At 46.4% G+C, this 24304-nt stretch overlaps 2 long non-coding RNA genes across 2 annotated transcripts in view; one reads left to right on the top strand and one right to left on the bottom strand.

The window, feature by feature from the left end:
• Window positions 1–22539, bottom strand: part of LOC132249462 (uncharacterized) — a 123204-nt gene extending 100665 nt beyond the window's left edge. Inside the window, exon 1 of the long non-coding RNA XR_009460934.1 lies at window positions 22374–22539. This is a non-coding gene — a long non-coding RNA (uncharacterized LOC132249462). The remainder of the gene's footprint in view (window positions 1–22373) is intronic.
• Window positions 4752–23580, top strand: LOC109283919 (uncharacterized). Its single transcript, XR_009460935.1, has 4 exons — window positions 4752–5039; window positions 9257–9377; window positions 19524–19629; window positions 23033–23580. It is a non-coding gene; the product is annotated as an uncharacterized LOC109283919 (long non-coding RNA).
• Window positions 23581–24304: the final 724 nt, after the last annotated feature.

Here is a 24304-nt window from a genome sequence, read left to right as displayed (position 1 = left end):
CTTTTTAGAACTTTTGCTTAGTGTGGCATGATAATTACCAGACACTGCAGAACTCAGGGAGAATTTCCAAACTCAGATATACATTAGAGGAGGGAGTGAACTTTGAGAGAAAAAAACTGCTTCAATTATTTAAAAAGGCGAGAGATTATGAAGGCAACAACTCCTCTCCCATTCCTCCCAGTTTCCCCCCTAGAATATAAAAGGCAACAGGGCAGGGGAAGGGATGGTGAAAAAAAAAATGCACCATGCACCTTTCTCCTTCCAATTTATACTGTATAAACATATGTGGGCCACTGTGGTATACACACGCAGACACACTATTTTAATTCAGTGCTTTGAATTCTGCTTAGTTATTAAGAAAAAAACCACCTTTCACATAGCCCAATTATTAGAAATTCATGAGCCAGTGACACATTGATTGATTAGCAATCCTTAGAGTCCTTCTCCTCCCTGCCACTAATAAGATCTGATTGATGGTTATTTTTGAAGTTGTTTACTACAAAGAGACAAGAACTTGATAGACATAACAGAACCATCGAGAAGAGTTTGAGAGCTTAATGAAGAAAAAGTATTTAAAGAAGGACCTCAGAGGAAGAAGCAGGATTCTTAATCAAAGATTTCAAATGGAGATTCAAACACGAGAATGAAAGCTTACATAGTATGTGAATTCCTGGCTGGGGTCACCTGCCCTCAGTCCTCTTTCCTGCCAGGGGCAGGGGGTTGGACACGATGATCCATTGTGGTCCCTTCCGATTCTACACTCTATGAATCTATGAATTAGTATACACGCAGAGGGAGAACCAGCCTTGAATGGACCCAGTGACCACATGCAGCCATTTTCCCAATGGAAAACAAAAGTGTGTTCAAGCTTTTTCTCTTGGAGCCCAAAAATGGGAGAAAAATAACCTGGGAAAAGCCAGGGTTAAATCATTCCCAGGAGTTTCTCTCGGGAGTCTAAACGCCTGCACACATTTCTCCTGGCTTAGCTTCCCCCAAAGACACTTCAACAGGAGAAAATCTCCTGTGCCTCCCCAAGACCAAGGTCATCTCAGTCTAGCGGGGAATAGCTGCCCTCCAGGTCTTCCCAAGACTAAAGTCACCCCAGTCTGGAAAAGGCATTGAGGGCAGCTATATCCCACCTCCTATCTACAGGAGAGGAGCGGAGGAACAGACCAGTTATCAGAAGCAAACAAGGACTTTGCCCCTGTTCAGCTGAGCCAGAGGGGCCAGGAGCCTGTTCTGCAGAGGCTTTCCAAGCCCAGCTCCTGGCTTTCCCCAGGTTCCCCTTGCCATCTAGCTAACAGAGTAGAGTAGGGGAAGGCAGACTTGTGCTACAGCAGTGAGGCTCAGGAACCTTGCCACCATCACAAAATGCCCTCACCTTGCCCCATCCCATTCTGGATTAGCCCAGAGCAGTGCAGCAGAAGGCGGACTGCTGTGTCCCTGAAGCAAGGCTCCTAGGATCAGTTTGGAGGAGTGCAAGGTGTGGAGACTATTCTCCTGTGGGGGAGAACTGATAGGGTCCAGCCCCAAGAGAATGTCCCCCCATCCCACTAATCAGCTGAAAACTTGTGGCAAGTTTTGAGTATAGTCTCGATCTGCAACACTTGCTGGGCAAATACCTCATCTCCCTACATTGTTACCATCAAGCTAACCCTATTTTCGCTTTGCACCACTGCAGCTACGCACCAACATGATATTTCAAATGACATGTTCTGCATTCTAGTCAGACATCCCATATTGCTTCATGTTGTAATGCATCCCTTCTTGAATTTTTTTTTGTCCTGTGTCTTTATGAAATATGGACCAGAAGGCATTGGAATTCTACGGTTTGTGGTTCAAGTGTATCATTCCAATCCTCCTCCTCGTTTCTGTGAGAAAGTTATTTCCAGTGCATGCTTCTGAGCAGATGAATGAGCTAAGGGGACGGTGCTGACTGGAAAGGATTCCAGTGTGGAGGCAGAAGCCTTGTTAAAGGGGCAAGAGTCTCTCTGCCTTATCTTGGGAGGCAAAGGGCTTCCAGGAGAAGGAGAAGTGAATGTTATCCCCAGTACCCTAGAAATGCTGAAATGTGAACTGCTAGAGGCTCAGCTGTTATCTGGTGAGATGGCCGAGTAGGCAGCACACCTGTGGCTGCAGCTAGATAGTGAATGCCAAAGTCACAAGCAGGCTAAGGCAGCAGGTGGCAACAGGAAATAAGAGTAAAAATAAGGAGTGGAGACATCTGTTGGCCATGGAGGCAGAAAGAAAGACTTTGACTTTTAAGAGGCATTTATTCCAGGGAGGGTGACAAATCGGGGCCAGTAGAGAGTATGTACAGGTTGGCCCGAACACCTGGGCTTCACGGACATGGTCCTGGGCTCATGGCCTGCAAGGCCTGCCCGTACACTCTAGACTAAAAAACCATAGCAAGCCAAAGCTCTATTTACATATTTACATTTCTGCCAGCGGGGACACCCATGGGGGGCCTCAGGGCTCGACCCGCGCAAAGCAAAGTCCAAGGCCTCGGCCCGCTGGACACATCGCCGCAGCTTAAGCAGCCGGGGGCGTCACGCAGGAGGTTGCCCAGGGTCTCTAGGAAGGCGACCCTCTCTCTCCCATCGGTGGGTGCGTAGACGTTGACGAGGAGCAGGCTCTGGTGTGCCAGGGTGACGTGGACGGTCAGCAGCTGGCCGGGGACGACCTCTCGTGCCACCGCTGAGTCGTACCGCAGCTGTGGCGAGAGGAGGGTCGCCACTCCCGCACTGAGGTTGGTGCCGTGGCTAAGGAACAAGCGGCCTCTCCAGGCGGCGTGCCAGTCAGCTTGAACGTACGCATCGCTGTGCGTCTCCTGGAGGAAGGCGATTGCCAGACGCTTCTGCTGCAGGCCCTCCAGGATGGCCGTCTGCTTCACCAGGTCTCTGCAGCCGTTGGTGTTGAGCGAGGCAATTGTAGTAACCACCATGAACAGGAGAAGAGGGAGGAAGGGTAGGCAGCGTACCGGTGGGAGAGAAGGTGACGGACACTGGGCAGAAAAACCGCGGAGACAGGGAAAAGGCCTAGCGTTGCCCTGCCCTATTCCACAGGCACTCCTCGGCCCCACACCTCCCTCACCCGGGTCACCAGCTTCTTGAGCCGGAAGGCATGCTGACGCGTGCTCGGGTCCCGGTGCATAAGCCTCGCCGCGTCGCTAGAGGCACGGACAAACTGCGCAGGGTCCGGGCACCATTGCCGGATACTCTCAGCCACGTTCCTCTGGCCCTTGGTCTGGTCCAAGAGGTTGAGGAGACCTCCATAGCTGGGGGCCACCCAGGGGGGTTTCTCCAGCAGGAGGTGGATACTGCTGACTGAGAACCAGCGGGGCTGTACCCTGGGAGGGGACTTCCTGGTGAGACCACTGAAAGTGTCCTCAATGGCCAGGCTCCCTAGCAGGCCTCCCTCTCTATCTGGGTCGAGGACCGTCTCGGGGAGAGCGATCCCCATCCGCTTTGGGGGGCAGATGTCATCCTGCTCCTTGGGCCGCTTGCGGCACTCAGAGGGCAGGCACTCCATCTCCTCCTCCTCATTGGCCCCGGCAGGCATGGGAGCGAGTGGTGGGGTGGCAAGACCCTCTGCCATCTCTCCTGCCTGCTGCTGCTCGGGAGGCAGGCACTCTCCCCCTGCCTTGCCACTCACAGGCCCCACTGGCTGGGATGGGGGCGAGGGGTTGCCAGACCTCTCCGGGACACCCTCAGTCATGGCCGGAGGTGGCAGGGTTTCCGGGGGGGGGCAGGCAGAGCGGGCTCAGGTTCCCTGGCTGCCTTTTCCCCAGTGCTGTCCGAGGCAGGCCCCGAAGGGGCAGGAGTTCCTTTAGACACTCCTTTATTCTTCTTCTTGTTCTTTGCTTTTTGGGGAGTAGCTGGCACCTCCCCCGTAGGGGGTGGGCCAGGCTGCTTGCCTGTCGCCACCTCCAGGTCCACCACCTTGGTTGGGGCAGGGGTAGAGGGAGGTGGAGGGGGGGGGTCTTGGGTGCTCCACCTGACGGGGCCCCAGCGCCCGAGACTCTAGCCACCCCGGGGAGAACTGGGACAGGAAGGGACTGGGAGGAGAAACCTGGGAGGATGTCCCAGGCCCCCCCCCCCCCCCCCCGGGGTGACATGCCACTGCCAGAGGGGTCAAGCCCCTCCGATGGAGCAGGGGTGGAGGGGGCCCTGGCAGGTCTCCCAACCCCACCCTTTGATGAGGGTCCTGCACCCGAGGTGGATGCACCATCCTCCTGGGCAGGCGCGGCAGCCGGTGCCTCGGCTGACTGCCCAAACGGGCACTGGGCAGTTAGGTGGGAGCTGCTGCCGCAGCGGCAGCAGGAATTCCCACCCAGGGAGAAATATACCACGTAGGATCTCCCTTGCAAGGCAAAAGTCAAGGAGGGAGGCAGTTTCTGAGTGTCCCCCATGAGGAGCATGAACGCCTGCCTCCGGAAGGACAGGATCTGCCTCAGGTTGGGGGTCCTACTCCCTATGGTCAGCCTGCGCCAGGGGCTGGTGAGGACACCGTAGCGCTCGACCACGTTGGTGAGGTCCCGGTCTGACAGGTGCGGGGGCACGTTGGAGGCCACCACCTGCACTGCCAGGGTCTCCAGGGGCGTGACCAAGTGGTGGACCCCCGAGACTTCCAGCCCTGCCGTACACACCTCCCTCACCAGGTTGGGAGAGCTCAGCTAGATGATGGGCACTGAATTGACCCGGGAGGCATACCAGACGCTCCGGCGTCCCAGCAGGTCCACCAGAGCTCCGGCACAGTCCTCCACCGTGATGTGGAGAGGGGCGTGCACCCGCATGCCATGGCTGAGGGGAAGGTCTGCAGAGACATCCCCATGCCAAGTGCCTTGGCTGCTGGCAGGCATCCCAGCAGGAGGAGGGCTAACTCTCTCCCGGGAGGGAGGGAAAAAAAAAAAAGCCTCAGGCTGACGCCAGGGACTGGGAGGGGGCTCAACACGCCCCAAAATCCGCCTGAGGGGGGCAGAGCAACCCTGCAGCGGCTCAGGGCAAGCCCCAAGGCAGGGGGAGATGGCAAGGACCAAGGTAAGGGGCCCTGGGGGAGGGAGGCAGCAGGAATCACAGGGAGAACTCAGGCGGGGGTGGGGGAGGGGCAGAGGCAAAAGAGGCTGCCAGAGCCCAGGGGAAAAACGCTCAGAAAGCGGGGGAAGGGGGGCCCCAGGGAGAGGGTGGGTGGAGGCAAGGTTTTTTTGGGGGGGGGGGGGGGGGACAGGAAAAGGGGGGCATGGAGTGCAGGGAACGCGCAAAAAGGCACCTGAGCTGCAGGAGCTCAGAAGGGCTTCACCAAAGAAAGAAAGAAAGAAAGAAAGAAAGAAAGCACTGTAATACCGGGCCGATGCGTGGAGGGGCTGGAGCAAGCTCCGAGGCCCGCTCCCTGCACCAAAAATGCGTTTAATGCGTCGGTCCTCACATCGAGGACGTATACTTTATTTCACAAAAGATCAGGTACAGAAAGCAAAAAACCATCAAACCACACCAGAGAAAAACCATTCCAGGACATTCAGAACATCACACCGTGACAAACACCTTCGCAGTAATACACATCATGTCTAACATGCTATATATAAGCGCCAACAAACAGACGGCGACCACCACTCAGCCTCAGAACCAGCCTGATTAAAGGGTCACGAACCTAGGGCGTCTACACGGGCGGAACTTTTAAAGCCATCTCTTCTCCCAACCTGAAGAAAGGACTGTTAACAACTTTATTTCACAAAAGATCAGGTACAGAAAGCAAAAAAACCATCAAACCACACCAAAGAGAAGCCATTCCAGGACATTCAGAACATCACACCGTGACAAACACCTTCACAGTAATACACATCTTGTCTAACATGCTATTTATATATATATAGCCCTCGAGAAACGAACAATTCCACCCTTCCCTGTCCCGTAGTACACGTACAAAACCCTTCAACTTCTCACCCCGAGAAAATAAACAAAAGCAGTCTGGTGAGGGCCCAGGGCACGGCACAAGCCGGAAGCCACGGTCCGCCACCGCGCCCGCCCGGTCGCCTAGACCGGTCATGACATCAGAGCGCGTATTTGAGACGGCCATCCTCCACGTGGCACAGCGCTCCCTCAAGGGCCCAGAGTGCCTCGAAGGCGGGCACCCCCCGCCAGAGCACAGTATGCTCAAACTCCAGCGAGAGGCGCGCCTGCACTAGGAGGCCAAAGAGCCGCGGGGCATCGTCTGAGCCGGTGCCGGCAAGCCGGTTACGGCAGCTCTTGAGGACGGCCATCTTGGCCTGGCCCAGCAAAAAGTTGGCCAGGCAGATGGCGCCCCGCTCGGCCGCCCGGTACGGGTAGGAGCATATGTAGGTGGTCTCTGAGAAGCTCCTGCCCAGCGCCCGCAGCGGCAGCTCGAGGGTGGCAAAGAGCGGCCGCAGGCGGGGACAGTCCAGGAAGGCATGAAAGAGATCCTCCTCCACGCCCCCAGGGCAGAAGGGGCAGGCCGTCGAAGCGGCTGGGTCAAAGTGGGACGCAAACGTGCCAGTGGCTAGGATGCCAAGAAAGGAAAGGAAAAGGAAAGGAAAAGGAAAGGAAGTTTTAGCAACCAATAGTGGCAGAAGCAGAAAGAGGCAAGAAAGAAGTGAAGCTGTGGGTCTTCCAGAAGAGGATAGCTGAGATGGGGAAGAAGGTGGTTGATCACCAGGGCTGCTTAGAGGCGATGGAGGAAGCCAAGAAGAAGTGCTGGATAGGCTTCAGGGACTAGGCAGCCCATGATCCATGAACATGGAAGGATCCTGTTAATGCCACCAGAGCATCAAGGGAAAGCTACTTGGGAGCGAGCTGCCAACCCTGATGGAAACCCCTGTGGACAGGCAGAGAAGAGGGACTCTGAATAGGGAGTGTTTGAGTTGGTTAACCATATAATGAACAGTGACCATATATTTGGGTTATGTTGCAATTGAGGAAAATGGTATAACTGGTGGTTTGGCAGGGACTATAGGGGTGGTGGTGGAAGTCTCATAGTGTCTGGTGGGGGCGCACTGAGAACACCCAGAGGGGTGACTCCATAGTGCCACAGGGATGCATTGAGAAAAGGTCTGGTGCCAGGAAGCAGGGGGAAATCAGGAGGATCTGGTGCCTAGGGCAGACTAAGTTCACAAAAAGAGAGACATACCTGGGGGGGGGGGCACATGGAACACAGCCAGAGACTGGCAGGGCCAGGGGAGTCCATGAGTCTCAACTGGCCTAGGAGTGGGGCCAGGATTTAAGGCAGGGATGGACAAAATGGTGAATCTGGCCGGTGGCCAGACTTCACTTCCCAGTATTTCCTGTGCACACTGGGGTTGGATGGGGAGTATTGTCAGGGCATGAGAGCGGCAGATCACAGCTCTGCCCCAGCTCTGGACCACGCTGTCACTGCTGCAAGATCCCAGCTCCAGAGCAGCTCCCTGCCAGCACTGTGGGGGGCTGGTCCCCATGGAAACCCTAGCCCCACACTGTCAGGGTCCCACCACTGCTGGGGTCTCCAAGGAAACTGGCTGCAGCAGTGCAGGTAGGGGATGCTGGGAAATGGAGTCTTTCACAGGAGTCTTCTGGCCTGCATACCAGATGTGTCCCCCCCCCCCCAGCCTAAGGGGAAGGACCAAAGGTCAGTAGGACCAGAGCCAGAGACCAAGGGGGCCAAAGAGCCATGGACCATAGGGGCAGGTAGAAAGACAAGGGAGCATAGTCGCAAGGAACAATCTGAGGGTACCCAAGGGGTACACAGAAATGGGAGCAGCTTTGCCCTGAATAAGAGAGCCATAGGGGGGCTGGGGCGATCCAAACTGGGCCAGAATAAAAAATAGGGCCTGAAGCAGTTGTGCTAAGACCAGAACTAGAGGCAGAGTGGAGCTGATTAGAATTAGAGACAGAGACAGAGAGCAGCTTTGCCCTGGATGAGGAGAAGCACAGGGAAAGCTGCAGGCCAGTAGCCATCCAAGCATGGGCCAATCCAAATGAATGCAGCCAGGACCAATGGCTCCAAAATTTGGAGAAGAATAGGCCTGAACTCCAGAGGGGGGAGGGGGAGAATAGAAATTGGAGGGGAGGGTTTATAACAGTGTGGCAGTGTACCAGGTCAAGAAGCCTGGTGGCAGTCTGCAGACTTGCAGGGGTTACAGCCCAGCTGGTGGCTGTAAGGGGTGATTGTAGGCTGCATAGGCAATAGAGCCAGCCGCCTTTAGATAATTAGCTATCAGAAAGCTAAAATTCTCCCAGGAAGAGGAGCCAGGAAGAGAGACTTCTCTCTGGGGAAAGAGAGATGGAGGCCTCCTGGGAGGGAAAAGAGCCAGAGGGGTGCAAGAGCTTGACTGCTAGAGAGAGGAGCCTAGCACAGATCAAGAGTAAAGAGCTACCTGGGAGGCTGAGAGCTGAGAAGCTAGGAGAGAGCCAGCAGGTCAGCACAGCAACGCTCAATGACCCTGCCTGGAGTGCCTCTCTCCTGGGAGCTGGCCAAAGACTGAGCACATGCATCAGGCTGTGCATATAGTTAGAGTAAACTGGGTGGTCCGACCATGTGTGGGTAGTTTGAAGTAGGTGAAGTGCTTATGGGGGTTGACTCCTGCCAAGAGGGAACATGGACAATAAACAGAGGCTGGGAGCCTGTAAAAGGACACTGAAGGACTGTTAATGAACTAGATAACCCAAACCTGCTACACACCTAAAATGAAAATTATATAAATTCCGTCTGGTTGCATTATACTATTTGATAAGATACTGCTTTGCAATGATTCCTGTTTCACCTTGAGTCTCTACATGCAATTTGGGTGGATCATTTGGGGGGCACTTAGAATGTCCTCAGTGTCAGAGCATACTGCTCAGAGATGCTGCATCATGTACCCCTAAATCCAGGGGTAGGCAATTATTTTGGACAGAGGGCTGCTTACTGAGTTTTGGCAAGCCATCGAGAGCCGCATGACAGGCAGCCCAGGGCAGATAAAAAAAAAAAAAAAAAAAAAATTAGAAAATTAATATTTAGGGGCCCCACGGGCCACATAGAATGGCCTGGCATTCGGCCCCTGGGCCACATTTTGTCCACCCCTGCCCTAGTCTGTGTCCCGATTAGGGAAGGGATTAGTGGAATCTACCAAAAACCATGGCTGAGCAGTGGAGTCTCTTCTAATGATATGGTCCAGCCTAGTGTAGTAGTGGCAAGTTCTCCTTCATGTTCATCTCTTTCTTACTGGGATTCAAGCCAGTGCTATAGCTATATCCTCATTTCTTTGTTTTATTTTTTTTTTCTTCCCCAGAGAAGATTTTGTGAATTCTAACACACCAAAATATGGAGTTATACATGGGCCTGTGCACACATCTTTCCTGAGAGGGCAAGGGAGGCCAGGATACTAACATGGAGCAACACAGCATCATGAGGTATTACTGTAATACATAGGGGCATGACACCCCAAGCGCTCAAATAACAAAGATTAATGAGTTACTACATGCTAGCATTTAAAGTGAGGTGGAGCAGTAGATGTCTGGTAGTAGAGCAGTAGCTCTACATAGCTGAATAGACAGGAACCTTGATGGTCAAAGCTGTGAAGGATATTAGGACTTGGCACAAGTACAGTAGTTGTTTTGGGACAAGGATGCATCCTTCTTCAGGTAAACTCCTCCCATATCTCAGTAAACCCATGCCTAAAATGTGTGTAACAACATGTGTCAGTGTCAAGTGATTCTGCAACAACAAAAAGTGTTTTTGGATTGGAATCACTATTGAATCACTGAAGTTAACCTGAAAAAAAGGGTCAGGTATAGATAGGCAACCTAGGTGGAGGCTGACAACCTCGATGGAAAACATGTTTGACAGGAAAAAGGGTATTTGTGTTCCAATCTATTGTTGTTCCTATAATGAAGGGACCCATTGATATGTCTGAATTATGGACCTGAAGTTTTCTGCAGTTTGTCACATGGTTGTGACAAATTTGTCATCTCTTAAAATAGTATGAGAGTATTACTAAGGACTCACTTCCACTTCCAGTGATTTTGGTGGCAAGTTTTCTAGCGAGTTCAGTGACATAAAATCAAGCCAAGACTAAATCTCTCTTTTGACTCTGGTGCACCTATTTGTTCATAAAATGATGCTATTTGATTGTGAAGAACAGTAGCTAATTGCTGCTCCCCACCTTCAGATAATCAGGCAATAGTTCATAAAAATTACAGAAGAGCTGGGGGACTCTTCCTGGGCTGGATCAGGGGAAGGAAGGAAAACAAGAGAGTGGTACAGCTCTGATGTGAAAAGCAGTACTTTACTATAAAAGGCTTATAGGATTACTGTTCCTAAAGGGCCTTCATGTAGAGCTGTATTTGGCTGTGGAGATAACAGAATTAGAGAAGGGAGGATGTTTTTCTATCGTATCTTTGCAGTGCTATGGATAAAAAAGATATGGAGTTTCTCTTTACTGTGGGTGGATATTAAAATTTTATTTCATGACACCTAAGTATCCTGCAATACTGAATGATTTACCAGTGAAAATGCAATATGATGTTGCAGCTACACTATTTCTTACACTTTGGGTTGACTGTAATTGTGGGTGAGATGAATGGTTTTGAGTGATAGAAACAGTGGGCAAGATTCTCAGCTGGTGTAAATGTCTGTTGGCAAACAATGTTCAGAGAGGTATATTGATATCTACTGGCTGAGGATACAGCCCAATATTTTTCTTCTTTGGAAGCCCTATTCACAATCAGGGCTAGAAAGTACAGGGAGAAGGCACTTTGGTGCTTCCCTCTGCAGCAGGGATGGCCCCCCCAGGCAGCACCCACCCACAGGCACCTAGCTCAGGCAGTCCCAGGGGGCACTGCAGCCACAGAGGGAAGCACCAAGCTCCCACACAGCTCAGGCAGGCAGGCTCCAGGGGGAAAAGAAATGGAAAAGAGAGATGAGGCTTGCCATTTTTCTTGGCCAAAGCCTGCCTTCCCAGGCTGTTGCCAGGCTTCCTGCAGAGCCATGGAGCTCGGTGCTTCACTCCACAGCTGTAGGGGCAGCAAACTAAAAACTCCAAGTCATTTAAGGTACATTACACCGTCAAATTTCCTACAGTGGCTGAAATGAATGAGCAATATGCCACCAACACATACAGACACCAGTACCATTAAAGTGGTGCAAAAGCATTTGACCTGCTTTAAAGTGTTGTGCACACATGCCCGTCATTTTGTCTACACACAGGTTGTTCAAACAAACCCAATTTACCAAGCAATCCAAATCCATCAGTGTGTTCCCATAATTGTTACCATCCTGCAAACCTAGGTCATTGTTAAGGTATTAAATAACATTAGGTTGAGAGTAAATTCCTATGGAGCCTATAAGATATACTCCTTTGGATGAGATTCCTCCTTTCATCATTATATTTAGAGATCTGTCAATTAACTAGTTTTAAATCCATTTAATAGAAGCAACACTTAACTTTGCCTTTTTATAAAGATATCTTTCCAGACCAAGATAAGTGCCTTACAGAAAAGTATTTTATGTCAACAGTTACCATAATCAAGTCAACTTGCAAGCTCATAAAACCATATACATATATATCATGTTTATTTGACAAGACTTATTTTTCATAAAGCCTTGTTGAAGAGCATTAATTATGTTACCATCTTGTAGTTCTTTGCTGATTGTGCCTTTCCACAATTTTGCTCATGATCAATGTCAGGCTAATAGGCATATTAGTCTCCTGGATTATTTCATTTATCCTTTTTTGGCAGACAGCACATCAGAATAAAAATTGGGAATTATTTGTTTAATAAAGCAGATGATCAGGTCTCAGTGGTGAGCCGTGTTCTGTGAGGAGCTCAAGATGTTTTAGCTAATGTTCACATCTTTCTCTGGAAAAAAATCTAGATAAAATATTAGACAAAAGATGAGATCTAGCTGGTTATAGGCTCCCAACCTGTAACTTCGCTAGGTTAACTGAAAGCTTCATGTATACAGGCTGACTTCACAAAAATGGAGGGCTTGCATGGCTTTAACTATAGGGCCGGTAGGAATATCCACATAGAAAACCAATTTTTTACCAAAAATATTTCTGCAAAAACACTTCAGCTTCAACAGCCTAATCAGGTGCAAAGATAGTGTTTGGAAAAAATGAAGGAGAGAAAGAAGGAATCTCATTCTAAGGCATGATGGTGAACACCCCAACATGGGATAAGGAAGATTCACATCCTACCTCTGTCTCATCCACAATGATCCAAGATGAAAGACATTGCTCTGAATCCGGCAGAACTGGGATTTGACCACGCATGTCTCTGATCCTATGCTGGGATCATGAAACACACACACACTCACATGGGAAAGAATTTTTTTTTTTTTTAAATCTAATATGATGTAAAAACAAAAAACAAACACACACAGCCACATTTCAAAACCTCAAAAAAAAGTCTCTGAAATGAAGCTATCCTTTAATTAGCTCAAGATTTAACCTAAAACTAGACAAAAAATTGTCCATTTTCAAACTGCTAATTTTTGGATTGCCCTGCTGGGGGTTAAAAATCCAAGTTTGGGTTTCTCATAGATGATGGCAGCAATATAGACAAAAATCAAACCTTCAAGTCTTCTGAATTTTAACTACCAAATGTGGTGCACTCTTCCTAGATCAGTTAGTACTAGGTTCACTCAATGGCAGTTCCAGTTCAGCATAAAGACTCAATGCCAGCCAATCTGGAAGAGATATGGAGTCACCATTAGCACCCAACGGATGCCAGGTTAAGTAAATAGGAGTCCTTCAATGAGCATTTGCTCAGACTAGAACTGGTTGATAAAGCTTTGCCACTCCTTTGAAAGAGGAAGAATGCTTTACATAGTCAATTCCCTTTCACTGAGGATTTGTTTTAGAGAACTGAGTTGGGGCAAAGTTCCAACAATGTTATAATGAGACATTTTGCCTTTTTGTTTTGAAACATGCTTGCATTATAATTATATATTATATTATTAAAGGAAATCTGATATTTTCAGATTTCCTTTATGGTGGGATTTTGAGATTTATTTTAGTTAAAAATGAAATTTCCATTCTCTTAACAGCTCTAAACAAGAGCCCTAGACCAGCTCCTGATGCCTATTCCTGTTTATGTTGAACTCCATGCTACTCATACCATTGACTTCCATAGGAGCTGAATTGGGACTGTTGAATATAAGGTGGCTGGAGGTTAATCTGTTAAGCAGGAGGAGAAAGAGAAGGTTGGAAACCAGAGGAGTAAAAGGATAGTTCTTTGTAAACGGCAATCTCCACAAATAAGTTGAAGTCCTCCACAAGACTATATAGCAAGAATGGGCAAAATATGGCCCACGGGCCAGATCCGGCTCACCAGATGACTGGATCTGGCCTGCAGCTGTCCCCACAGCACTCCACATGGGGCCAAACCCTGCCTGCTCACACCAGGGCAGTCCACTGCTGCCCACCCCAGCCAGTATGCACAGTGGCCAGGAGCTGGAGCTAGAGCCCTGAACACTAGGGCAGGAAACGCCCAGCTGAAGCTATCTACCCACTCACCTGGAATGGTACAGTGTGACAGGGGGGAAAAAAAAAAAAAAAAATCTGGAGTAGGAGCCATCGCTGGAGGCTGGGGAGGGGAGCAGCACTTGGCCAGCTGCACTGGGAACAGCCCTGCCAGAATCTCCTCGACATAGCACAGTGCAACAGGAGCACGAGCCAATGCTGGAGGCAAGTGGGGAGTAGAACAGCATCTGGCTGGGCTGGGCCATGGCCAGGAGTTCAGTGCAGGCTGTACCAGTGAGAGCAGGTGAGGCTGGGCTCCATGAGGAGTGCCACAGGGGCAAAAGGGACTGCCACCCAGGCAAGCTCTGCTGCATTTGCCCACGCACCCCGTGCTCAGTGGCCCCCATCCCTCCCCTCACCCATGGCAGGCTCCTATGACCTAGCACCCCGGCAGCTCTCCCCCCCACACATGCACATATCACCCCACACCCCCTACCCAGAGGGCAGGAGCATGTAGGGAGCAGGCCCTGGGCTCCAGCCCACAGCTGTCACCACCCCACAACCCAGCCCTATGATTCCAGCCTCACCCACTCCTCCCTCTCCTGACCACTGCTCCCTATCCACCTGCAGCCCCATAGGGAGTTTTGGTGAGTTATGAAGGGGGGGGGGTGGGAGGGGGAAGCGGGGTGCTGATCCAGCCTGTGACAGCTTATCAAAACTCCCCATGTGGCCCTCACGGCCCAAATAAGTTATCCACCCCTGCTGTACAGCATGCCTGCAGGCTAAGCAAGTATGGAGCTGCCTACAGGAATTCCTTGATTGGGCAAGACAAGAGTTGATTAGAGTGAGGTTTATGAACCAATATCAATAAAAGGAGACAACCGCAATAATCCACATGGAGAACATTGCAACTTCATTTGAAATTCTCCCTGGAACTTGCATTAGGTTTCATGAGAGTAGCTCCCTAAAAACTGCCTAATTATCAGCCTGACAGTTTTACATACCACTTTTCTGAAGAAAATGAAAGGAAGGATGAGGGAATTTCATGGAAGATCTTTTTATTTCCCATGACAGAAATATCATCTTATTTGCATGTTAAGATTTTATATCCACCTTGGTTCTTATTTGTGGAAATATGTTCACACTAGTCTATTCTCCATTAAAAAAAACCCCCAAACCACATGGGGTTACATAACTCCAGCAAGCAGCTAAGAGCAAAGGCATTTTCAGGACATCCTAAGAGGTTGCCTTTGCACAATTTCTTAGATATTTTGATATAGATGACCATCTTTCTTTGTAAACAGAAAAGAAAAAAAGTAAGCTTACACATAAGGAAGAAAATAAAAGTCAGTCACATGTACTTAAACATATGCCTCAGAGTACTGCATCCAGGCTTAGTACTTCAGCTGAGGTGGTTCTGCCACTCAGTTATGGTGGGATTTGAGACAAGTCACATAGGTAAAACATTTTCAGAATTGTTCTGTGCCTAACCCAATACACAGTGAGCTCGACACTTCAAAATTATGGAAGTCAACAGGAGCTGCTAAGTTCTCAACACGTCATGCCCCAGCTGCTTCAGGCTTAAAACTCAACAGCAGCATCCCAAAATGGTAGCCATTCTACAATACAATCCTTAATCTCCTTATGCTTCAAATTGCATACTGAAATATAGGGATTACATTTACTGCTATGCAAGGTCTGTTGCTCTTCTTATCTAGAGGCATTCAAGCAACTGCAAGGTGTTATCAGAGATTGTGTACATGGTACCTGAAGCTAAATTCTGTGAAAGGCCATATGAGAGAAGCAATGAAAAATAGTTGTCACTTTGCATCTGCACTGCCTCATTGTTTTGAAAAAAAAAAAAAGAAGAAGATAATCCAACCCATATAATCTTCTCGAGCATGAACAACATTCACAAATGCATGTGGGGTCGATTCAATCCCCACACCAAAACTATTGTGCATGGGTTTGCTCTCTCTATTATCTAGATTATATCTATTATGTACCATGACTCAGATTAATTGAATAGCCTCATACTTTTAATGGTATTACCCCAGGCTCCTGCTGCAAATTATTATTTTCCTTCCGCTTTACTAAATATTAAATGGCTGCCAGATGCTGGCAATAAACATGAAGCACAAAGTACTTCTGTTGGATGAGCATGGAGGATGTGGAGAAAGGCAAAAGGCATGCATAATACAGAGGAGTTAACACCACTACTGGAACCAAACCTTTTGAATGTAAAGATTCTTGTATTGCTATTTGCAGTGCTAATGAATATTAACATGTTTTCATTTGTTTACCAAGGGCAAAATCTTCCTTTTTTTTACTGGATCATAATGGAAGGGAAAGAGTTAAGGTTGTATGTTCAAGTTGAACTTGACATCTGCCATCTTTTGGGTGCCTAGCTATCAAGTCTGAAGTTTGAATCATATTTTCTTCTCTTTCTTTAGAATATTACACTCTGAGCATGTTACTTCTGGATATTTTCATTAGGGTAATATTTTTATTAAGAAACACATTACAAATATATTCAATTGCCATGCGGCATAGAGCAGTGACAGATTTGGCACCCTTATACAGTAGTTTCAAGTCCAATGACAGCTATAAGGAATCCTAGTGACACTGCTTTTAAAATAAAATACTTCACTTGTATTCTTCCTCACAAAGGACAGTTTTAGAACCATTAGTAATTGATTCTGTGAAAATATAGCTAGGGAAAACACAAGGAAATAAGTATAAAGCTGTCTATCCAGCTAGAGGGAAACCCGAGACATCTGAAAGCTCAATTAACTACAGAATTGAGTAACTGATATTGCAAATGTAAGCCTGCGCTTCCCATAGCAATATGAATGTGTTGATCCCAAATCTGTGTTCCCCACTCAGAACTGTCATGGAGTGAACTTAAAATGTATGTTAATGAATTACCAGCCACTGCCTATAAACTCTATTTCCAAAATGGGTGAAGAGTGTGAGAGCTACCTCCACTTGAAACAGGGTAGCATGACCCTCGTATAAGAAAATAGTTCATTTCATTGCCACACCTTACCTCTGGAACTATTCATCTAGGTGTTAATGTAGTGGAAGTATAAACAACATTCCTGTCACTGTACAAAAAGAAGAGTATAGATCTCTTCCCTGAAGAGCTTGCAGCCAAAACAAGACAGACGCTGTTAACAAGATATTTGGAAACCCATACATTAGAATACGTGCACACACATAGGTATTGCATTATTATTAACTCATTTCACTGTGGATTTGGGCAGGCACTGCATGTAGGCTGGAAAATGAAGCATTAGAGAATCTCCTGTGGTTCTTGTAGGAGACACACATACCAATGCTATCCAGTAGGTCTACAGGAAAGATGCATACAAGAGCCATAATTGGTTATTAGAATCAGTCATTTTGACATTAATAGAGTGAATGAGCAAGAGAGTTTCATGGCAAACTAGAGTAGCTTTTACATTTTCAAAATAGGGGAGATTTTCTAAAGGTTTGCTCTTAGCTGTGCTTCAGTGGTTGACCAGTTCTAATATGGACTGATACTCTCAGTAGGAAACCAGAACACCTTAGTGAGGGCAAATTTCTCCCACTGATTGTAGTCTGTGGCTGAGAAGCCTGACAAAGTGTTTCATGTTGAGAACGACAATGTTCAATTTGGTTTGCTGCCGTTCAAATCTTAGGTGAACCATTTTATACAAATCTTCGTTAATTATGTATTAATTTCAATATTATTACGTGCAGTACACAACTGCTGCTCATTAAAAATTAATCTGCATTCTATAAATTCTATTTAGTATTCATTATAATGCAGCATTCCCTGGAAAGACACCTCCTGATGATGGTGTTGCTTTATATAACCAAGCAGTTATTTGCTGGCAAGAGGATAAGTCTTTACAAGTTTACACTCTAAATAATCAGTTAAAAACAGGACAGCAAAGAATCCAATTTCATAGAAGCCAGCTTTGCAGGGAATTGAAAGAATATTTTTTTCAGAGTCCAAGTGAGCGACTGGAAGTTGGGAATCCTGAGATAACCACAGAATCCTAGAGGCTGAGACTAGGTCACATCTAGTTGGACTGCAGCTTTCAGATCAGAAGTAGGAACGCAAGGAAGTCCTATGCCTATGTTAGACAGAGATCAGAGCAGTCCCTTCAAGCCTTAACGCCCTCCCCCCCAAATAAACCTGTAAGAACAGAGAATGAGGTCACAAACAGCAACCTCCCAATGCCCTACAGGGGCCCAACAGTAGTGAAGGAGAACAGGGCCAGAGAGACATCAGTTCCCATCACCCACTGGCCAGAACTGATTGGCTCTTATCCCTTCCACTGCAATAGGAAAAATAAGGCCTGATGTAGGCCAGCCATTTTTCAAGCAGCTATTGTAAAGTACTGGTAGCATTTGGTTTGTGTTCCATAGAGTCAAGTTTCCAGCCTTTAGCAAATGTATATTGTTCAAAGGGCTGGAAGGACACAGTCTCAGACCTTTGTCTTTAAGGAACTATGTGCATCAAACTTTGTGGAGTTCTCTCCAGTCTGCCTGTAAAGCGAGTTATAGAGATCCTGCTCTCCCTGAACTCTGACCTGCTCCTGCTGCAGTCACTGAAAGTCATTCAGTTGCTTTCAGTGGCTGCAGGAATATGGCTCTCCCACTATGCCCTGTCAGGCAGTGATTAATCAGTCAACCACAAGCATGCCTGCTGTGTTTTAAAATATATAAGGGAGAATCTGCTTGACTCAGTGACAAGCAGCACAGAGCAGAGCAGCAACCTATTGGTAATTGGTTGTGACTAATTAAGTAAGCTAAATGCATAGGCAACTTAATAAACAGTGATAGCCAACTGCTAAACAAACTACCAGCTGCTAATTGCAAAAGTTTCCGAAGCTTGTTGACTTGAACTTTGGTTAGTTACAGGCAAAACTGCCTAGGGGAATAAGCAAGCTGAAACTCACTGATGATTGTTTTCCAATGTACTACGTACCCAGAAAGAAATTGGAAAGGAAAAAATGTAAGGCAACTAAGAATAAAAGTGATTGCCAAAGTGAAAGTGCTTGTTTAAAACGGCTCATTCCACAGGATGAGAAAAAGAGGTATCCTTTAAAGATGCGTGGTTTATTGGTCAGGGTATAAGACTTGTCTTGGTAATGATTACTAGAAAGCCCTGTTAAGTTAAAGGTAGACTAGGCAGCCGTGCAAATTGAGGTCCTCAGTTATTAAACATTGTTACAAAACAACTACTTGGTGAAGCATTTGTGTGGTACTGTAGACTACAAATAGGCAACAAAAATGTAAGGGGAAAGTGAACCTTATAAATTGATCTGTTATGCTAGAGGGAGTGTTTTTAAGTCTTCTTTGAATGAGCTGACATTAGGCAACTTGTCTAGGTTCTTTCAAGATAAAACCCTATTGCACTGTGGTTAGTGTATGTTGAAAGTGCAGTGTACCCAAGTGCAGGGGAGCTGGACCCGATGACTTGCAAGGTCCTTTCCAGCCCCTAACAACTATGAAAGTTTGGGAGGTTCAGCTGCATTTCAGTCAGATCTGGGAACCAAGACCTCAGGGTTAAAAGCAATTATAAAATCACCAAGGCCTGTTCCTTCATGATCTCATTTGCCATCCTTCCATTCAGCAGCCATGAAGGGCAAGGCATATGGAAAGCCTAGCTCCCTTTAGCTGTTACAGAATTTGATTGTCTGCATCTTATGCTGTATGACTTTTGGTTTTCTAACTCCACTTGCACACAAACAGGTCCATTCACAGTCTTTCAAGCTTTCCTGGGCTGTTTCTTGGTTCTAGCCTGTAGCTGGCTGAGCCACATGACTTCAGTGTTTTACACCAAAGAAAGAAAGTTGAAGACCAAGGAAGAACTCCTTCCTAGGACACAAACAGGTTATCATGCTCCCTTGTACAAAAGGATGTTGTGCCATTTTCAAAGGAGACCATTTCTCTTGTTCTAGTACATCTCAGAGATGGACTGTTGCACCCTCCACATCACAGTTCTGTGGTCTAGTGCTTAAGACACATACTCACCTCTTTGGCAGGGCAGTCCAGTATCCTAGTCACTCGTCCCACTAAATTATTTTGATTACAGAAAGACTGATTAACAACAGTGACAGGAAATGGGACCAAAACTTTGGATGGAAAAGCCAGACTTCCTGAACCTACTGTTAAGAAGGGACTGATCTACTAGTTTAAAGGTAGGCAATCTGAGTTGGATCTTAATGATCACAAGATATAAAATTTCAGGAGTACCTAGTAGCTATACCACTGTATTTTGAGTTCCACTAGGTAGCACTATTCAAGGTAGATTATGTGGTACATGGCAGCTACTATACTTTGTTTGTAACAGTAATCATTTGTTCTCTCTTTAGTTAGATGGCTTTCATGGCATTTTTCAAGTATCTTAGCGATGACAGATTGTATGTTCACTTCTCTCGCAACCCAGTCTGGAGAACTAGAGGCTCATGAGTTCACTGGGCACAATATACTGAAGCAAACTAAGAGTTCTACCTTGATTGCCCATTCAGGCACATTGTATTCAATAGGGTATTGCAAGAGTAGACATGCACAGCATTTGACCTGGTGTTATGTTAAACCACAAAATGGAGAGCAAGAACTTAAAGAAACTATCTTTCAAGTGATTTAAGGGGGAGACAATAAATACCTGGTTTCAGTTCTCCCAGATAAAGTACCTCTATTCCTTTCAGAATAGGCACATTCTTTCCCTATATCCGTATTAAATTATACTGGTTGTCTAACATTTCTCCATGACCAACGTGGCTTTTTATTAGAGTCTTATCTATGTAAACACAAGTTGGAGAATGTCCAGAGCACTGGATCCACATTACGAAGCCACTTATAATGATACACAGCAATTTTTCCTTATTGAAATTGTTACATTCAGTAATAGCGCTCATTTGCTTACCTAGCCTTGGAGATGATATGTTCACATTGTTCTCATTATTTCTAATGTACTTTTCATTCCATATCATAATAATTCCTCAGTGGCTTTTGACTTAAAGAGCAGCCCCATATAACAACACAATCTAAAATCTTCCAGGACTGGGGACTTGCTAAGATACTGGAGAAAACTGATTTTATTCACTCCAGATCTCATAATCCTGTTTGCATCAGCCAGCAATTGTGTACTTTATGTATAAGATAGCAAGTAGCTAAATGAGGCTACAATCCCATTAATAAATTTGGATGATGCAATTTGCAGCTGTCTGAACAGAGTTTTGGCCAGATACTTGCTAACCTCTCTGCACAGAGCTTTAATGGGCTGCAGCAGGAGCTATATATTATCAGATCCTTTAAATTCTGAATTGAGTCAGTCTTCACAGGTTAGTCTAAACTGTGTAGATTGGACTGATAAGCAAGCAGACATTCAATTTTGATTCTGCAAATGCAGCCATATGCCTGCAGCAGCCCAGAACAGAAGCCAGGGATTGCTAGAGCATACCTCTGGGTATGGCTGCAGCAGACAGCTTGGGCCAAAGCCAGCCTGCCACCCTCCAAGGACAGATTTGCAGGGGAAATACAAAGCATCCTGGGATGCTGGGGGAGTGCAAGTTAACTTGAATCCGGAGGGGATCTGGGACAGAAGTTCAATAAATCAGTTAAGTCTGATACTACATCCATCTAGGTTTATCTTAAACTGGTTTCAGCTGTTTTAAAAGCAGTTTATATGCACTGAACTTCTGTTATGTTAGAGACTTGAACCAGTTTCCAACCACTTATCAGTTTATGTAAAATTTCTGTCCCTAGCCCTACAGAGATCAGATTGCTATTCCCTGTGCATGATTATATTGTGCCTAGGACAGAGTGAGAACAGAAAATAATTAACAGCACCACCATCACCACAACCGCTTAGCAATAGAGTCCCTCAGCTACTAAACAAGATGAGGCTAGTTCCATTTGCTCTGTGTGGGCATTACTTGCTATTGATGTGTATTAAAGCAAATGCTGAGTTTGCAATAAGAGCTTTGCAGAACCCTGAAGTTTCTCTAATTTTAGCACAGACGATTACTCAAGGAAAAAGTTGTCACAAAATAACACCCAACACTCTCGTTCGATATCCTTCATAGATATCAAGAACACTTAATTATCTCCATTTTACAAACAGAAACATTCTAGCAGAGAAAGAGTGACATCCCAGTCATCCAACATTTTAGTAGCAGACTTGGAAAATCAAATAAAACTCAAGTCTGCCAATCCCAACCCATTTTTCATCCTACTAGCACCACAGTATTTTTCCAGAAACAGGTTATTTGCTAACACCTGTTTGCTACTAAACATTCTTCTTTTAATCCAGAAGAGGAACAGAAAGAAAACCCAACACAATCACATGACATGTGTGATCAATACCCACAGAGCACAGCACAAATAACAAATGGTAAAGCACAAAACAGTTCAAACAAGCCATAAACTGAAAGTGATTAATCCAGATAATTTAACAAATGCTTATCAAAATGAATTATGATGACTTTTGATGAACAACAAGAAAGATTTCTATACCTCCCTGCCTGCCATCTGACACCACCAGGAAAGGAATCCTGCCTGATCTGCACAACAGAGAGCAACTCATAAAGACACGCTCATGGACCCAGAGGAACAGATTTCCATCTTGAACTTCATTTTTCCACAGAGGAAGCTGATTTCTTACCTATGGGGACTTTTTACCATTAATTTTCCCTGAGCCTGATGAATGGCATGTGAGCCTGAAAGCATACAGAAAAAGATCTTTTATTTTTGCACTTCCTTAGTTGGTCTAATAAAAAGGTATTGTCTCTGAACCAAGTTCTAGATTTTTGCATATCAATAATGAAAACATTTCAAACCAAGTCTCATTCTCAAAACCTCAAAGTTAGATAGCAAGCTGAATTTCACAGAAAAAGACACAACTATAGTAAATAAAATCATATTTATACTGAAAGCTCACCTTCTCTGGCTGCAACACTCTCAAACATACTATGCTCTTTAACATACCCAACTGGAAGCAATAGTAAAGCCCTCACAATACAAAAATAAACTAAACTAACTGATCACCTTGATACCCACACAAAGCAGAGGGCTTCAGGTTAGCTAAAGCTGTGTGATTATTAGGCCCAGCTGAGAAAGGGTCAGGTGATCAATATACAGGGTTCAGAACTCAGCTTGAAGGGAGCTGAAGAAGATAGAGAGGTTCTTGTAATAGGTACTAAGGCAGAGCCAGAGGCCAGCAGCTGACCAGCCAGCCATCTTCTCAGTACAGGTGAATGCAATGGAAATAGTCCTAGGAAACTAGCCTGTGACAAGCACCGTCATTTCTGTGGCTATTTTTTGGTTTTGAGTTAATCAAAGTTTATCTCGAGAGAAGAGCCTGAAAGATACACAGGTGTGGTGCTGAGTTTTTGCTGGGCTAGCCTGGGCTTGTGGCACACCACTGCAGGGAGAATTCTCTATAATTGTTTATTTTACTTACGGTAGCATAAAAGCTTTACTGTGATGTGTGTTTACTAAATAAATATGTACTAAAGCTGTTCCTTCCTTGGTGAACTCACAATCTAAATGCAAAAGACAAAGGGAAGCAGAAATTAAACAAAATGTTCTTTTTCACAGATACCAGGACTGAGGCAGAGTGATTAAGTGATTTGCCCAAGGTCACACAGTGGTTTCTAGCACAGCCAGATTCAACCCAGATCTCCTGAATTCCAGTCTGCTGCCTGATCACAGGACTCTCCATTGTATAGCAGACCAAGATTGGTATAACCATCTGTAATCTGAGGCCAAGTAGAGACAAACAGGCATTACATGTAACCTGGTATAAGTGATCAGAAACTGGTCTAAACCTGTAACAAAACAGAAGTTTGGGGCACATAGACTGATTTAAAAATGGTGGAACACGGAATATGAGAGCGCTTGTCTGCATAATCAACATTTACCCACTAACAATGTTCCTGGTTTAATTTTCCTTTCTTAGTTTATGACAAGTCAGTAACATGGATGTGATACACCATGTAATGGCTTATTATGCTATAACTAATAAAATATGCTAGGGGGCACGTCAGAACAATTTTACCCTCCTGCCCTTTCACTACTATTTTACTGCCAGGTGGCATTTTAGGACAAGATTTGATATTTTGGTTGGTTTATTTTCATGGGTCATGCCGGGTTCCTTTTGGGGGGGGAATTGGTGGTGGCTTTGCTTGAGAGCCATGGGTTTTGGGGGTGGGGAGGGGGTGAGTTCAATGAGCAGTGCTGCCCATCTCCCTGGTGAAGCCTCCCACTTTTTTTCTGGGAGCTTGTTGTATGGGGCAGTGCTGGTTGGAGCGGAAAATGTTTTCATGCAAAGGTCTGCAAGAGTGAGCCTGCCTGCCTCCCCCTCACAAGTCTGGATTGGCATTGGGGGGCTGTACCGCAGGCCTCCCAAAGGGGCCATCCCCCTGCCCAAGCCTGGTCCCAGAGGAGTTCTGCCACCCACTTTTTCTGCACTCTTGTTGCACCAGGCACTGGGTGGGGTACACTTAAGGCTATACAAGGATACACAAAGGGTCTAGCTGCCCCTGCCTCCCTGTGTGTTGGCATCTGAGTATCATGTACCCAGGCTACCCAAGCTAAAACCTGAATGAAAACGTTACGAAAGGATTTTTTTATGTAAAGCAGAAAGAATCCTGTATCTCCTGTCATTTGTATTCTCATGTCAAAAAGTAGGACTTCTTCCAAAGCTGAGAACCAACCTCTACCCCCAAGCTTGCCCCTCTTCTCCGGTACTCCTCTTCCTTCTAAACCTATTTATGTCCCCAGCAGTAGGGGTGTGTGAAACAGGCTGTATTCAGTTCGGATTCAGATTTGGCCTGAATCGGGGACAGTAATTCAATTTGTTGATTCGGA

This window comes from Alligator mississippiensis, chromosome 3, assembly GCF_030867095.1.
Source record: "Alligator mississippiensis isolate rAllMis1 chromosome 3, rAllMis1, whole genome shotgun sequence".
Lineage (NCBI taxonomy): Eukaryota > Metazoa > Chordata > Crocodylia > Alligatoridae > Alligator > Alligator mississippiensis.
The sequence above is the reverse complement of the archived record's forward strand: the minus strand, read 5'-3'. Positions and strand labels throughout refer to the sequence as shown.